This window comes from Equus przewalskii, chromosome 3 (genome assembly GCF_037783145.1).
Source record: "Equus przewalskii isolate Varuska chromosome 3, EquPr2, whole genome shotgun sequence".
Taxonomy (NCBI): Eukaryota; Metazoa; Chordata; class Mammalia; order Perissodactyla; family Equidae; genus Equus; species Equus przewalskii.
Genome location: NC_091833.1, coordinates 117,844,963 through 117,861,709, shown reverse-complemented (window position 1 = coordinate 117,861,709; position 16,747 = coordinate 117,844,963). Strand labels below are relative to the sequence as shown.

Genomic DNA, 16,747 nt, shown 5'->3' with positions numbered 1-16,747 from the left:
AGGGAATAGGGACACAGCAGGGAGAGGGCAGAGGAGTTTTGGAAACACAGAGTGGCCCCTGGACACGCCGTCCAGCCAGCTCCTGGCCTCCAGGCTGTCCAGGGGGGAGAGGCGGGGCCTCACGGATTCATTCACTCAGCCTCCCACACCTGCTCCCTTGGCTTGTTCTTTTGTATTGTGGTTACTGTTCGATTTATCAAATAATGCAAACAAAATTGAGAAGCGCTTGACTTACACGTTGCCCATCATTAAAGGCACGGATCAGAAAGACAATTAGGATGATTCCATCGTTCCTTAAAAATAGCCATCCTGAAGGAACACCTGCTCTCACCAACGTGCTGTTCCAGCAGAGGAGAAAAACTGTTTGCAGAGTAGTCCGGGCAAGAGCTTATACTAGGTTTGCACACATTTTTACAGGAAAAATATAGACGGATGTTCTGGAAGCTCGACATATGGCAGAAGAGAACCAAATGGGCGCCCGCTCAGAAAAAACAAGGAACAGATCTGCGGAAAAATACTTCAGATGCAGATTCGCAAGTCAGGGTAAGAAACAAACAAATAAATAGTAAAAAGACTCCTTTCAACAATAGTGGGCAAATAATTAAAACTCTTCTCATGAATCCCCGCAACAGTAGCAAAAGCTGAACGCCCTGTGGGCTCCTGTCCCAGACCCCCGGTGCACCCACCTCACCTTGATGGAGGTGACAGGTGCTGGCCCTGCCATCGCCCTGCAGACAGAGGTAGGGAGAGGCAGGGAGACCACACAGCTCACCAGCTGCCTCCAGAAGGTTTGGGCTGAAGCAGGGACCCTGGCAGGGCAGACCCCGCATGCCAGGCCATCCTGGAGCAGACAGAGCAAGCGTCTAGAGAACGCAAACTGCACCTAATGACAGAAGGCAGGTCGTGGTCGTCTGGGGACAGAGGTACCAGACCAGGGACGCCCTCTCAGTCAACATCAAACAAGGGGGCTTTGAGGACAAAATCACAGGGCAGGGAACCTTCTTAAAGAAAGACCATGCCTTGATAGAGTATATTAAGGACAAAATTATTTTTTAATATTATTTTTGCTTGTAAGAAGCTTAGAAATTCTGAAAACCGTAAAGAAGAAAACAAACATCTCCCAGAGCAGAAACACTGTTAGCCCCTTGGTCTTCTGCCCGTGTGAATCTGGGAACATAATTCTCATCACCCCAGGCCCCCGAGCAGAGGATGGCAAACCCGCACCAGTGGACACACACACGTCTTGGCAGAATGTCACGTTCCTCACAGAACCCCTCGAAACACTGATGTTTTCAGTTCATCCTCAAATCTGGAGACGACTTCAACACCACCGCAGTGGGCCCCCTCCCGCCCACAGGTCCTCAAGAGCACCTTACTCTGAAAAGCAAAAGTCAATGTTTTTACCATGAAATTATATCTGCACAGTCACAGACAGGCTGTCTTGTTCCTAGGGTCAGCCCTTCCAATCTGGAAAGAGCCACAGGGACAAACAGAATGCAATTAAACAGAAAGAACCAGCCAGTGGCTCTGGGACAACGCAGAGCCCATCCGGGAGCAAACTGATGACCTTGGCCTTGATGGGGCAGCTGGCAGCAAGGACATGCGCTGGGACAAGAAGCAGAGGAGGACGATCCCCACCCTAAGAAGGCAGCCACCTTTACAGGTCCCTGCAGAGAGCTACCTGTCACCTCCCACCACAGGTCAGGATTTGAACCCAGACCCCTGAGAATGGCCACCCAGAGGCAGACACCACGGGAGAGCAGAGCCGGCCTTCCTCTGGGGGAATCTGACTTTGCCACAATGGATAAACAGCCCTGACGGGTTCTGAGGAGGGTGGATGGGGAATGAGAAATGCCTAAAACCCTTCCACTAGTTTTCTAATTTTCATGTATAGAAGTGATATATGATTGGTATAAAATTGTCTTCCAAAAACACAGGAAATATTAAGAAAAAAAGAACTACCTATAATCATTGCCACCAGAGAACACAACGGCAGCATTGCGATGCACGTCCTGCTGAACTGTTTTCCAGCCTATAAGTACGTATGTATTTTCAATAAAAATTGAACTGTATTTCACATTCTGTTTTTCACCAGTTCTCTGCGTAGCACACAACCATGGCTGCAGACTTTTCATTACACAGTAGCATAATTTACTGTTCAGCCTCACCACGAATGACGCTTTCAAAGGCAAGGCCATGCTGTGTTTTGCCAGTATGAACAGAAGTGCACTGAACACCCTCGAACCTGTCCTTCCATACCTGCACAGCCATTTCCTTAGAATAAATCCTAGGAGTGGAATTATAAGATGAAGGTGGAGGCACTCTTGTCTTTTCTTACATGCTGCCAAATTTTGGGTTCCCAAAGGCTCCAAAATGACAGGGCTGAACAGGGCCCATCTTTCCACAACTAGGCAGCCCTGCATGTTAGCCCTGAGTCAGGCAGGGTCCTGCCAGAAAGCGGAAGTCATGATGAGAACCATAATCAGAGGGAGTTTGATGCAGGGAATTGATGACGTGAGCCACAGAGGAGCTGAGAAGTCGGTGGGATTCGCATCAGCAGGAAGCTGCTGCTGCCCCAGGCTGGAGGGACCGAGGCAGGAGGTGGTATTACTAGAAGAACCCAGGGAAGAGGCCGGAACCGCGCCAGGCTGGACCCCAACAGAGGGGAGCAATGCCCTGGCTCCTCTCTTCCTAGCAGGCCCCATCTCCTACCACTGCCTCCCATTGGCTGATCCCAGCTGGAAGCCCACCAATTCAGGAGCCTGGGAAACAGCTATGGAGGGTCAGCAACGCCCTCCTCCCCTCCTGGATGCACAGCTGAGCCCAAGGTATGTATCAGAGGACACAGCCCCAGGCTATAATTGACCCCATAACCATTCTCCCATTCTTCTTTCTATTGGAGCAAAGACCTCCAATTTTCAGCAGCTCACATGTTCCCTGGAGTGAAGATGACATTTCCCAGCCTCGCTTGCAGCTAGTCGGGGCCTTGAGATTTAGGTTCCATCCAATGGGTTATGAGCAGGGGGAGCAGGTCTGCCTTCCGCTCTCCTCCTTCCTGTCAGCTGGAAGGCAGACGTGATGGCTGGCCCTCAGCAGTCACCATGAATCAGGAAATGTAAGCCACAGAGTGGCAGAGGCCAGGGTCCACCGTGGGGACCACACCTGCCTGCCTGCCCACCCCCCACACCGGCTATGTGTCAGTTTTTCATCACATGCCACTGACCCTGACCCTAATGGATGCTGTGTCCTTTGTCCATATTTCCCAGGAGCAATTCTCTTTCTTTAAGTGATTTTTGATAGGTTTTTTTTTTATTGTTCAGTGTGCATTTTATTGTGTTAAAATATACATAACAAAATGGGTTAAGATAGTAATCTTAAACATTTTTATGTGTACATTTCAGTGGTATTAAATATATTCTTTTGTGCAGCCATCACCACCATCCATTCCTATAACTCTTCATCTTGTAAAGCTGAAAATCTATACCCGTTAAGCAACAACCCCCTATTCTCACCTCCCCCCAGCTCCTGGTACCCACCATTATACTGTCTGTCTCTATGGACTTGACAACTCTAAGTACCTCATGTAAGTGGAATCATACGGTAGCTGTCCTTTTGTGACTGGCTTATTTCACTCAGCATAATGTTCTCAAGGTTCATCCATGTTGCAATGTGTGAGAACTTCCTTCTTTTTTAAGGCTGAATGATATTCCATTGTATGGATGAACCACATTCTGCTTATCCATTCATCTGATGGTGGACACTTGGGTTACTTCCAGGTCTCAGCTATTATGAATGACCCTGCTGCGGTGAACATGGGTGTACAAATATCTCTTTGAGACCCTGCTTTCAATTCTTTTGGGTTTATACCCAAAGTGGGAGGGCTGGATCATACGGTAGTTAGATTTTTAGTTTTTTGAGGAAACTCCATGCTGTTTCCCACTGAGGCTGCACCAGTGTCCACTCCCCGCAACAGTGCGCAGCGTTCCAGCTCCTCCGCAGCCTCGCCAGCACTTGCTGTTTCTGTTCTTCTGAGCGCAGCCGTCCTCCTGGGTGGGAGGTGGTGCGATGGCTTTTATTCATTACTGACGCCAACGGCTTGCCTGCTGCGTTGTTGCCGGCACTTCCGCGTCTTTGTCACCTGTCCTTGCACGTGGTACTCGTCTTCTGCCGTGGGGAAAATGTTTGTTTCCGTTCTTACATTGTTAATCTCACTTCTGCTGCCGCCTCTGACCCCACACTTCCAAAGGCCTTCCTCACTCCGGGAGAGAGACGCGTCTGTCTACACTCCCTTCTAGCGTCTTCACAGTTTCTGTTCATACAGTAAAATGCTAAGCTACCGAGAACTCATGTTTCTTTAAGGAGCACGGCAGCGACCCATGCTGACCAGCCCATCTCACCTTCCCGGGCAGCTGCTCCAGAGTCCAGTCTTGTCTGAACAGAAGCTGTGGAGGCCAAGCCTCTGGGGAGCTCATGAGTCCTGGGACACACATGGCAGAGCCGAGGCCACCAGCCGGCCCTCTGTGGAGCTCCTGGACAGCCAGGAAGGGCTGGATGTCTACACAGGACACTGGTGACTGCGGGCGGGGAAGCTTATGAAGGAGGCAGTTAGGGCTCTTCTGAGGGAACAGGAAGAAGGCCTGAGCCAGGATGAAGAATTAGCTGACCATCGGTCCGCCTCCTGGGGAGGGGCTGGCCGCACCTCCTGAGCCCTCTCCACAGCCCTTGGGGGGTAGGCAGGCACTGTCCATGTACCCCCCTTCATTGTCCATGTACCCCTCCCATTGCCCTAGGGCTGCCCCCGATCTTTCCCACAGGTCATCCTGCTGTGTTTGCCTCCTCTCCAGTCTACTCTTCAGCCCCTTTTGCTACCCCATGGGTCTGCCCTTCTCCATAGCCCCTCTTCTGTCCCCTGAGTTGTCCCCTTGGGTCCAACCCCCCTGGGATCTTCCCCTTATGTCCCCCCTCTGCCTGCTCCTGGGTCCACCCCAGGCTCATTGGGGAGGGGTCTGCTAGGACTCTGGGAGCTCTGTCAGGGTATCGGTCAGGGTAGGCTGGTCATCCCCAGAAGAACCCCTGGACTCAGGGCTGTACACAGCGGAGCCTGGTTCCTGGCCTCCCACATGAGCAATGGGGCTGGGGACTCACTCTTAGGGGTCGTGGCACCCCAGGACCAGGCTCACAGAGTTGCCACACTTGCTGTAATAAGAATGGATCTGTGAGTGTCCATTACAACTAGCTGTCGCATTGAGGGATTATCTGACCCCCCACTGACCTCAACCTCAGAACTGTCCGGGAATGGAATTGGGGGTCCTGGCTTCACAGAAAGGCTGTGGGACAGCAGAACCAATGAACCCACAGGAGAGAGGCCCCTGAGACACTTACTGCCTGGACACAGCTCTGCCACTCATGTCTGAGCTGACTGCCATGAAGCCAAGGCCAGTGCCCCCGGCACAGCCAGGACAGGATCCATGAAGGACATGAACACCTCTTGCTCTCTGCGGCACCCGCAGACCCTCAGTGCAGGGCTCCACAGCCCTCAGCCTCCGTGCATGCCTTCTTTGACTTATCTGACCGGGCACTCCCCGGAAATTCTCTTCAAAGCCTGAGCATAAATTTAAGACATCAAGACATAAAAACTGGCAATTACGACCATATTAAGCGTGGATCCCATCAGGGGAGCCAAATTAAAAGCTCTCAAAACATCCATTTCCCGATTAGCTCCTCAAGGTCACTCCAGGTAATGTCCACCCCCAGCACAGGGACCCCGCGGAGAAAATTCCAGAGGCAAAGAAAAAGCCATGGCTTCCAGTGTCAACGGGACAGCTCCCACGTCTGCTTGGAAATCTTCCAGATCTCCCCTCCACTGCTGCCCAAGAAAGGAAGAGGCAGGAGGGGCTTCCAGAGCATCCCAGGAAGGCTCCCCAAAGTAGAAGCCCCTCCCAGCTGGCCTCCTTCCCACTCACGTGACAACTGAGTTTCTTTAGAGAAAGAAACAAGCTTAGGGAACCAAACAAAGCTGCTGCGGCCACTGTGCGGTGCTCCAGATCTGGAGGAGGTCTCAGAGCAACAGTCCCAGGGGTCCAACCGAGAGGAGTGCTGGGGGCTGAGGACCAAACCACCCAGCCCCCAACACCACTGGGCTGGAGGAGTCACCCTTTGGCAAGAAGAGGGCAGGGAGCTTAAGGTTTTGGTGGTGGGGCGGGGGGGGGGGGGGGGTCTTGTTTTTAAAGATTGGCACCTGAGCTAACATCTGTTGCCAATCTTCCTTCTTCTTCTCCCCAAAGCCCCGCCCCCCCACCGCCGTACATAGTTGTATATTCTAGTTGTGGGTCCTTGTAGTTGTGGTATATGGGACGCTGCTTCAACACGGCCTGATGAGCAGTGCCATGTCCGTGCCCAGTATCCAAACCCGCGAAACCCTGGGCCACCAAAGCAGAGGGTGCAAATTTAACCATTTGGACATGGGGCCGGCCCCAGCTTAAGGTTTTCAACTCAAAACTTAGGCGAGTGACTTATCCTGTTAAAATACGCCTGTCACAGAGAGAGGAGGGGGCCAAGGCTGTCTCAGCGCCCCTACTTCCAGTAGCTGTAGCTGATTTTCATTTCTACAGCCTCCCTGTAGGGGGTGGAGAACCTGGGAGGTCGACGGGTCCCTCCTTTGGGGACCCCAGTTCCTCTCCTCCCACCTGCACTGTCCCCTCCCTCAGAGCACAGCTCCTGCCCCAGGTCCTCCCTATGCCCCCACAGTCCCAGTGGACAGAGCCAGCCCCTACTCATGTCCACAGCTAGTCAGGCCATGAGGCCAGGGGCTGTCCGCACGTCAGGCAGAGGGTGTTCTGGCCTCTGGGGGTCTGCAGCACCCAGGGTCCACCTGGATCTCACACCAGCTGCCGGGTCAGGGGCCACTTGATGCAGTGAGAGGCCAGCCTGCCTGAGTTTTCCCCTGTGCCCAGGTGCCTGCAGACACACTTCCTGACCTGCCTGAGCCCCCCACACTGCCAGGGCCTCGGTGTCCACCCACACAGGGAGCCTCAGCCCACTAGAGCCCCACAGTCTCCTATGACCCCGAAGAAGCTGCAGCTGCTTCCTGTGACACTTGGGACAGATATGAGACCTGGGGGCCTCCTGAAAGATTGGAGACAGCTACCCAGGGGACACTGGGCATGGGCAGCCCCGTGATGGACGCTCCCTCCCCATCTGGATTCCTGTCTTTCTCAGGGTGTGCCTGCAGCTGGGAGGCCACCTCAGGACACAGGTGCCCTGCAGGGGACTCCGGCAGCTTGAACCAGACTGACAAATCAGCCCTGAAGGCCCTGAGGTGAGGGGGCGCTGCAGAAGTCCCATGCACCAACTCAAGAAGTAAGTCACCTGCTGCTGGCTGAACACCCCGCTCACATGCACACCCACCCGGTGACCACTGCGGGCCACCTGCTGGGCATGCGCTTGGATGCTCAGCCCCTCTGGCCTCGGATCTGGGCCCTGCTGTGCTCGGCAGACTGCCTTCTCCCCACCCCCACAGCGTTGTTGTAGTGGGCTGAATAGTGGCCCCAAAGATAAGTCCACCTGGAACCTGTAGACATGATCTTATTTGGCAAAGGGGTCCTTGCAGATGCGACTAAGTTAAGGGTCTCGTGATGAGAGCCTGGATTACCTGGGTGGGCTCTAAATCCAATGACAAAATGTCCCCAAAGAAGCAGGAGAGGCAGCGATGGGAGAGATGCGGCCATAAGCTGGGAACAGCACAGCCACCAAAAGCTCAGGAGAGAGGCCTGGAACAGAGTCTCCCTCAGAGGCTCCGGAAGGAACCAGCCCTGCTGACGCCCTCAGCTTGGGCTTCTGGCCTCCAGACTGTGAGACAATAAATGCCTGTTGTTTTAAGCCCCAGGTCAAGGCACTGTGTTAGCAACAGGCCCCAGGACACTCATGCAGGCCACCACAGGGCCCCCTTGTCCTGTCAGCTGTGCCTCAGCGGGATCCCAGAGACGAAGGAGGAGGCAGGATAGAGGCACGTGGAGGTCAGGAACTCAATTTTCCTGAAACTGCCAGAAGCTGGAGAAGCCATCAAGCAGGGAGGCAACCTGGCCAGATTTGTTTTCCAGAAACAGTGCCAGAATACTCCACTTTTATAAATTATATGTAAGCATGGGTATGTAAAGAGAAAGATCTGGAAAAATACAGCAAAATACCAACACAGGTCTCCCCTGAGTGGGTTTCCCTCTCGCCTCTCCAGCTGTCTGAAGGTTGAGTTTATTTTACGATGAGCATGTATTACTTCTTTAGATATTACTACTACAATCAGAAAAAAATTAAATTGTTTTTACTTTTTTAAGAAAACAAGGTGGGCAGTGTGGAGCAGGGCTCTGCCTAGGACGGCCTCAGTCCAGGCCACCCCAGTCGAGGACCCACGTCCAGACGGGGTCAAGAAAACACGACCTGCAGCACGGCTGCTTCCCAGCTGAAAGGGATTTCATGCAAGAAGGCTGGGGTTTCCCCACGAGCAGTGGGAAGGGCTGTGGGCCCCTGAGAAGACACGGGGGACTACCCTGTCCTTAGAGAATTCCTTAGAGAAATTTCCAGAAGTCCAGATGGAGTCAGACACCCCCTGTGCACAGAGCCCTGGAGGAGGTGCCTGGTGGGTGTCAGGTGCCTGCTGGCCCCTTCTTCAAGCTAGTTAGAGGCCTCACTGGTACGTGGGGATAGAGACGTGGAGCCCAAGAAAGTGCACCTGTGCAGTCGGAGGCTCCAGTGGCCAGAAGAACTCTTCCTCCACCTGGGGGACAGCTGTCCTCAGACCTGCCCCTCTGCCCTGCTCGATCCTCGGCCCAGAGAAGACCCCCATGGGGTAAATGCCATGTGCTCCCTTCCATCCCACCCTCTAGACTCAAATGGCAAGAGAGACCCCATGCTCCTGCCTGCTGATCAATCAGAGCCCAGAGAAGGGCTGCCCAGGACAGGACTACTGACTGTGAGCATGGGCTGGGACACCCCTCCATCTCCACCCTCCCCAGGGGGGCTCCGACCTCCCAGAGCCTGGCAAAGTGGAAGGCAGGTAACCGCCACGGAGTTTCCCTGGGATGGACAGTGTGTTCCCAGCAGCCCAACAGCGATGAAGTGACCGCCCCATGATGCTGGCACCTGTGGTCGTTAACCGTTGAGGACACACACTCCAGGCATGGTCTCTCACCAGCTTTCTCAGCTAGTCCTCCTGACCCCGTGGGGCCGGGGGCAGACCCCAGGACCATGAGTGGGTGCGCTAAGACAAGCTGTGACCCACCGAGGGCCACCCAGCCTTGCTGAACAGAGTGCCCTCCTGAATGGCCAGCAAGTGGCCGTACCTGCCCCGGCTGCACTCAGTTTGTTTCCTGTTCATCCCTCTGGTCTCTGTGCCCTTTCTCTTCCCCACCTTCTGGACTGAGTGTGTTTGTGCAATCTCACTTCATCCCCACTGCTGGCTTATGGCCATTCCTTTCTTTTCCACGTCTAGTGGCTGCTCTTGGGGTTTACAATCCTCCTGAGCTCTGAGGCCCTGTCCCGGTGTGTCAGATGCCTCCATGTGAGGTGCAAGACCCTCACACGTGTGGACATCATCCCTCCCTCCCATCTTTGGACCTTTGTCCTCCAACATTTCCTTCTAGTATGTTACAAACTGTAAAACATAGCATGGAGCTATTTTAAATCAATTATCTTTTATGAGGTCAATTATCTTTTTTTTCTTTGTAGGGAAAGAGTCGCCCTAAGGTAACACCTGTTGCCAATTTTCCTCCTTTTTCCTCCCCAAAGCCCCAGTACATAGTTGTGTATAGCTGTAAGTTCTTCCGGTTCTCCTGTGTGAGCCGCCACCACAGCATGGCTGCTGACAGACAGGTGGTGTGGTTCCACGCCCAGAACTGAACCCAGGCTGCAGACACAGAGCACACCAAACTTTAACTGCTAAGACATCAGGTTTGGCTCAGTTATCTTTTCTTTATTGTGGTAAAATATGCATGACATAAAATTTGCCATTTTAACCATTTTTAAGTGTACAGTGCTGTGGCGCTAAGTACGTTCAAATTGTTGTGTGGCCACCGCCACCGTCCATCCCCAGAACTTCTCATTGTCTTAGAATGAAAGGAACTGTCCCCATTAAACAACAACTCCCCACAGCCCCCACAGCCCCTGGCACCACCATTCTTTCTGTTTCAATGAATTTGTCTACTCTAGGAATCTCATCTAATTCTCTTTTAAAGAGATTTAAGACAGGAAAAAAACCCTCTCTTTTACATTCAGCCCATTAGTCTGGGGCACCCAAGGCCCACAGAACAGAGCTTCAGAGAGAGCGCAGGCGTCTTCCTGGGGCTTCTGGGGAGACCACACTGTCACACAGCCAAGACACAACCTTCAAGATCCAGAAATTTCCATTGTTTCCTTGTCCACTTTTAGGGCAGCCACCTCATCCTGCCATGTTCTGCCAAAGGTGAAGCAGTCCCTAGTCCTGGCTCTCCCGGAGGCCTCATCTCCTCAGGGATTCAGTTCCCCTGTTGCCCGCATATTCGTTTTCCATGCTGTGAAACAAATCGCCACAGTTTAGCAGCTCAGAACAACACCAGATGGGGAGCCCCCAGTTCTGCAGTCAGACGTCCAGCACAGCAGGGTCCTCTGCTCAGGGTCTCTCCAGGCTGGAATCCAGGTGTCGGCCTGCAGTCGGCTTCCCAGCTCACAAGGGTGGGAAGAATCCAGTTCCTGCGGTGCGGGTCTAAGGTCTGGATCCTTGTTGGCTGGGGGCTGCCCGCATTCCTTGGCAGCTGGCCCGTCCATCTAGGAGACAGGAACAGCACGTGGAATCCGTCTCAGGGCTCACATCTCTCTGACTCCCTGTTCTGCCACCAGCCAGAGAAAGCTCCTGCTTCGAGGGACCACATGGATAACCTCCTGTCTTGAGGCCCATGCGCCATACACACAGTAGCAGGAGGGAAACCCAGCATATTCACGGGGCCCAGGGACTCGCTGTGGAAGTTTAGAACCAGGCTGCCACCCTCCTGTGACCTCAGCTCTCTAGTCGGGACTATGAGTTTGCAGGCTATCGGTTTTCAGGTTGGTAGAGTGGCCACAACATTTTCTGGGTTTATCCACATCTTAGTGAAGCCATATTCCTCCAGCTGAATTCCCTGGGCACGTGAGGTAAATCAGGCTCTCTCCCATTCCGTAAGCATCACTTCATCTCCTCCCCCACAGCCCTGAGCATGATTGGACTGCCTGCCTCATCTGACAGACGGTAACGGAGGCACAAAGAGGCCAAGGCACCGTCGAGGTCACACAGCTAGAGCACGGTGCTGGTCAGGTGCAGCCCCAGCTCCCAGCCCCCACCATGCTGCTCACCTCAGCTGTTAACTTAACCTTCATCCTTCTTAAATATGCTGATGGTGATGAGTCATCATCAAATTAAATTGAATCATTTAAAGCTGCTCCCTGTGCACTTTCAAAAGCAGCCCCTCGGTAGATGGGTGGTTGCAGGGGCTGGATGAGCAGAGAAGGAGGAGTGGCCGCTTGATGGGTACGGGTCCCCTCTGGGGAGATGAAAATGTACTGGAACTAGATGGAGGTGGCGGTTGCATAACATTGTGAACGTACTAAATGCCGCTGAATTGTTCACTTTAAAATGGCTAATTTTATGTTACCTGAATTTCACCCTAATTTTTAAAAAAACTATTGCTCTAGGGGAAAAAGCAGCTCCTTGGAATGGTGCATCCCAGGGAGAAGCCCCCTCCAGCCAGCCTGGCCCCGCGCTCCCTGCTCCCACTCGAATTCCGCAGACCTTGACCTTCTCCCTAAAAAAGCAGTCCCGGGTAATCACTTTCCAGCCAGGTTGAGGATCTAACGCCTGAGTACATTCTACATTAGAAACAAAATGACCATCACAAATAGACCAAAAACTCCAAAAAAGGACTCTCAAAAAAACAACATTAAGGTCACGTGATTTTTATCTTTCATCGACGCTTATTATGCCTGTAACTTGGGAAGGAGGTGGTTTAAAGCCAGTGTTTACCAGCAATCTGGAGAGATTTATCCTTTACAGCGAGTGAAAATAAACTATGGGTCACTGATAAGATCGTCCCATTGCATCTTACTGACCCTTACATCTTATAAAATTATTTAAATACACTAAATTTTACAGCTTACAGTACATCATTTATATCCTTCCTTCCCTTCGCTTACTTCTCCACATAACTCAAAGGAAAAGTTATCAAAGGAAACATTATGTTCTCTTAATTCTTTTGTCAAACTCCCACCTCCCATCTCCCCCTATACCCAGTACGTAAATGACACCACATCCAGAAGCTCGGCTTGGGCTGTGTAACGAGAATCGTGCGCCACACACCACAGCTGGAAGGAGTTTACAGAAATGCAGATAAACATGCCGAGTCGAAGCGATCCTGGAGATCCAAGAAAAGAAAAGGCTTTTATCCCCTTCTAGATCCAGGCAAAACAAATGGGATCTTTTGCTCCTATCTTGGAAGGAAGCGAATTTGCAAATCTCCCCCAAAACGGACCAAAGGCTGTGTCCTTCTCGCCACCAAAGACGTCTTACTGATCACGCAAGTTGACTAGTTCTCATCTGCAAAGCCCTGATGAGATCCACATTGAATGCCGGCTGTCGGAGGCACCCCAAATTTTACAGCCCCTCTGCATAAAAGACCCCCTCACCACCTTTTCCTTCTCTGCACACAGAACACCTGCCTTCCCCTTGCTAACGACAGAACAATCTGACTATGTGAAAAGCTCAGCTTTTTCACACATAATGCTACCGGCAGCACAATGTAAAACTCCTGTGCTGGGAATTCTCTGAAGGAGGCAGCCCACAGACTCACAGGCCCCGGAGATGGCTATTTCTCAACTATGCAAAACAGTTAAATAATGCAGAAGTTATTTTGAATTGTGCCATAAGCACCCACAAGCCCACCTACAGGCCCATCTACAGGCAGGTAGAACCCCCATGACCCTCGGCCCCCCAGCCACTCCCCACAAAGCTACCTGCACCCCAGAGCCTGACTCACACGGCCCCTTTAATGCAACGTGGTTGCCACCATATGCAGTCCTACAATGTATTTTTGGTTGTTTTCAACTCTATAAAAAGGACGGCGTGCGTATGTGATATTTTGAGACCAGCGTGTGATTTGCCACATCCTGCACGCTCTGCCCTTCGCCCATGATTATTCTACAACTGCCCCGTGTGGAGCCCCACAGAGCGTGCAGCCACGCACCCGTAGAAGGCACCCACATCCTTCCAGGTTTTTGCTGTGTAGGCAGAGCTTCATGAATGTTCTCTCATGTTCCATGGCTGTGTATGTGCATGTCCCCAGGAGGCAGGTGTCAGTTTCCTATGGCTCCTGTAACAAGTTGCCACAAACTTAGTGGCTTGAAACAACAAAACGTATTATTTAAAAGTTCTGGAGGACAGAATTCCAGCATGGGTCTCACTGGGCTAAACCCAAGGGCTCAGCAGGCCTGTTTCTTCTGGAGGTTCTGGGGAGAATGTGTTTCTTTGCCTTCGCCAGCTTTAGAGGCCGCCTGCCTGCCTTGATCCGTGGTCCCTCTCTCCATCTTCGAAGCCGGCAATGGTGCATCTCTTGAACCTTCTTCCATAGTCACAGGCTCCCTCGGACTGTCTTCGGCCCCCTCTTCCACTATTAAGGACCCTGTGGATACACTGGGCCCACCGGATAATCCAGGATCATCCCACTATTTTAATATCTGCAGATTAGCAACCTTGGCCCCATCTGCAACCTTCATTCCACTTCACCAAGTTACCTAAGAGAGTTATGGGCTCCAGGCATCAGGATGTGACCATCTTTGGGGCCATTACTCTGCCTGGTGCCATTCCTGGGTCGTACCAGCTCATGCCCCAGCAGCCATGTCTCGGATCCCAGGACCCATATTCTCCAACACCTGGACCCAGAGGACGTCTTCATGTTGCCAGCTGAAGGGATAAGGCGGTATCTTGTTGTGGACTTGAGTTACAGCTCCCAGACCCCCAGGATTGCTGAGTTTCTCTTCACAAGGTGGTTGACTGCATGAGCAGTCATGACCGGCATGGGGTGTGATGGTCCTAAACGCATCAACGCTATCTTTCTAACAAAGGGAAATGTTTCAAGCTCACAGTCCCAAGACAGAGGGGCCCAGGTGTCTGGGGGTGGCCACACGGGGTCAACAGAAACAGCCACACGTTGGGTGCACTTGACTGCAGGTGTGGCATACTTGGATTACAGTATTTTAAGTCAGAGGTGTCCTCACTCTGACATCAACCATCGTGCCAGCAGGTAGGCACTGTCCTCTGTTCTCCAGCGGACCCAGCACCCAGCACCATGGGTGGCACAGGGTAGGTGCCCTGCAGATAACTGGCCAATGGAAGATCAGGAAATCTCTTCCACACTAAGGGTAAGGCCAGCATTTGTGACCTCTCTGGCCTTCCCATTAAAAATCCTACCTCATTCAGCTGGAGAAGTTTCTATCTTCTTTCTAAGAAATGGAATGAAATGACGTGAGATGCTGTGGAGACTCCTAGTGTGAAGCCCCTTTTGTTCAAGGACTGAAAAGAATTGCATCCAATAGAGTAATTCACCATTCTTTAATCCACCTGAAATTTCCAAGTTCATGGGGATCCAATCCTGGTAAAGTCACGCCAGCACCCCGCCTGCAGCTACAAGTCACTGTTACTTTCCTGGTGAATAACGAGTGCACTTAGCAGAGTCAGGAAAGAGCTGCAGCTCAAGCTCAATATTTCTTTGGTCAAGATTGAAAAGACCAATAAGAGAAGGACTCAGACATAATACCTAACATTTCACAAAAACTACTTAACCATATTGCTTATTTTCCAAGAGCAGGTGACAATGAAAAAATCGCAAAGGGAAGCTTTCCTTTAAGTCTTGATTCACAGCTCTCATCCTCCGTCCCAGGTTAGCACACTCAAGCACTGCTCAATCTAAGTAGGCCCTCCCCTCCTAGGCCTCCTGGGCATCTGAACCGCTCTCCCAGACACATTCAGCCCTTTAACCAGAAGGGGAATGGTGTGAGGGGCGCGCAGCTTGGGCCTCTGCTGAATGTGGCCTTCACTCAGGCCCAGTTGCACATTGACTGACGTCCCCAAAGCTCCCATCGATGGCCACCCGTTGCCCTGGGCTGGAATTGAGAACGCCTCATCGTCGACGTGGGGACAGGAAACAGAGGGGCTTCTCGAGATTCATTCTCCACCCTAGCTCTTCTGCAGCCAAAGTCACCAAGAACACCAGGCCAGAAGAGATGGCCCGACCCAGCACCATAGGGATGGCCTCCAACCACAGTGCTGCCCAGCTGGTGAGCAGACACATCAGATGACGGTCAGTAATGTGGGAACAGATGGCAAGGTATGGGGCAGGCGGCGGGCAGGAGCCCTTCAGATCAGAGCAGGGCTTCCCAGCCTCGCCACTGCTGACCTTTGGGCCCCATAATTCCTTGTTGTGGGGGTGGTCCTGTGCACTGTGGGACAGTGAGTGGCATCCCTCAGTGCTACCCACTAAATGCCAGTAGAACGTCCTCCCTCCAAGTGTGACAACCAAAAAGGTCTCCAGATGTTACCAAATGTGTCCCCAGGGTCAAAATCGCCCCTAGTTGAGAACCACTGCATTAAATGGAAAACAGGTGTTTCCAGTAAGGTGGGATTTGAAGGGAGACCGATAAGTGAAGAGCCATCTTGGCAGAGGGGACCCAGAGGCAGAAGCATGTTTGAGAAGCAGCAAGGAGCCCAGAGGGGCGGGAGCAGGAGGGGCAGGGGGAGGGAAGGAGGTCAGAGGGGGTACCTAACCCTGGAGGACCTCGGGGCTTTACTCTGACTGAAATGGGGGTCACGGGGGTTCTGGGCAAAGAGACAAGACCAGAGTTGCGTGCTTAAAAGATGGTCCCAGCTGCAGTGTTGCAGACAGCCGGGGTGGGGTGGAGGTCAAGGGCAGGAGGAGTGAGGCCAGTTAGGGGGTTACTGCAACAGCCCAGGGAGATGACAGTGGCTGGGAATGGGGAGCCGTCAGAAGGGGTCATCTCTCAGAAAGATTTTTTATTACTTATTATTTTAAATTGCAGTAAGATACACACGACATAAAATCGACCATTTCAACCATTTTTAACTGTACAGTTTAGTAGCACTAAGTACATTCACCTTGTTGTGCAACCATCACCATCATCCATCTCCAGAACTCTTTTCATCTTGCAAAACTGAAACTCTGTCCCCATTAAACAACAACTCCCCATTCCGCCCTCCACCCTACCCCGGGCAACCACCATTCTGTCCATCCGGAGGAATGTGACTACTCTAGGTACCTCCTATAAGTGGAGTCATGCAGTATCTGTCCTTTTGTGACTGACCTATTTCACTGAGCATTAATGTCCTCAAGCTTCATCCATGTTGTAGCATACTGCAGAATTTCCTTCCTATTTAAGGCTGAATGACATTCCGTTGTATGGACAGACCACATTTTGCCTATCTGTCCATCCATCGATGGACACTTGAGCTGCTTCCACCTTTGGCTGTGGGGAATGATGTTGCTGTGAATGTGGTACGCTCCGCAAACGTGTTGGAGGACGTGCTTGCAGGGTTTGCTGACGGTGGGGATGTATGGTGAGAAACCTCAAGGAGACTCAGTTGACTTCCAGGTGTGGCCTGAGCACTCGTGTGAACAGAGACAGGAAGGACGGGGAGAGCAGGGGAACAACCCCATTTCCAGGTGGTGAGATGGAGATGCCT

General features: G+C 52.1%; 1 protein-coding gene and 1 long non-coding RNA gene across 8 annotated transcripts in view; both read right to left on the bottom strand.

Moving 5' to 3' along the window:
* The window catches only part of ZFYVE28 (zinc finger FYVE-type containing 28), a 121,341-nt gene that overhangs the window by 83,751 nt on the left and 20,843 nt on the right, over positions 1-16,747 (bottom strand). The gene's annotated exons all lie outside the window — the stretch shown is intronic.
* On the bottom strand, positions 9,939-12,410 carry LOC139082609 (uncharacterized). The gene is made up of 3 exons (XR_011538816.1): positions 12,356-12,410; positions 11,356-11,543; positions 9,939-10,794 (listed from the first exon to the last, which is right to left on the bottom strand). It is a non-coding gene; the product is annotated as an uncharacterized lncRNA (long non-coding RNA).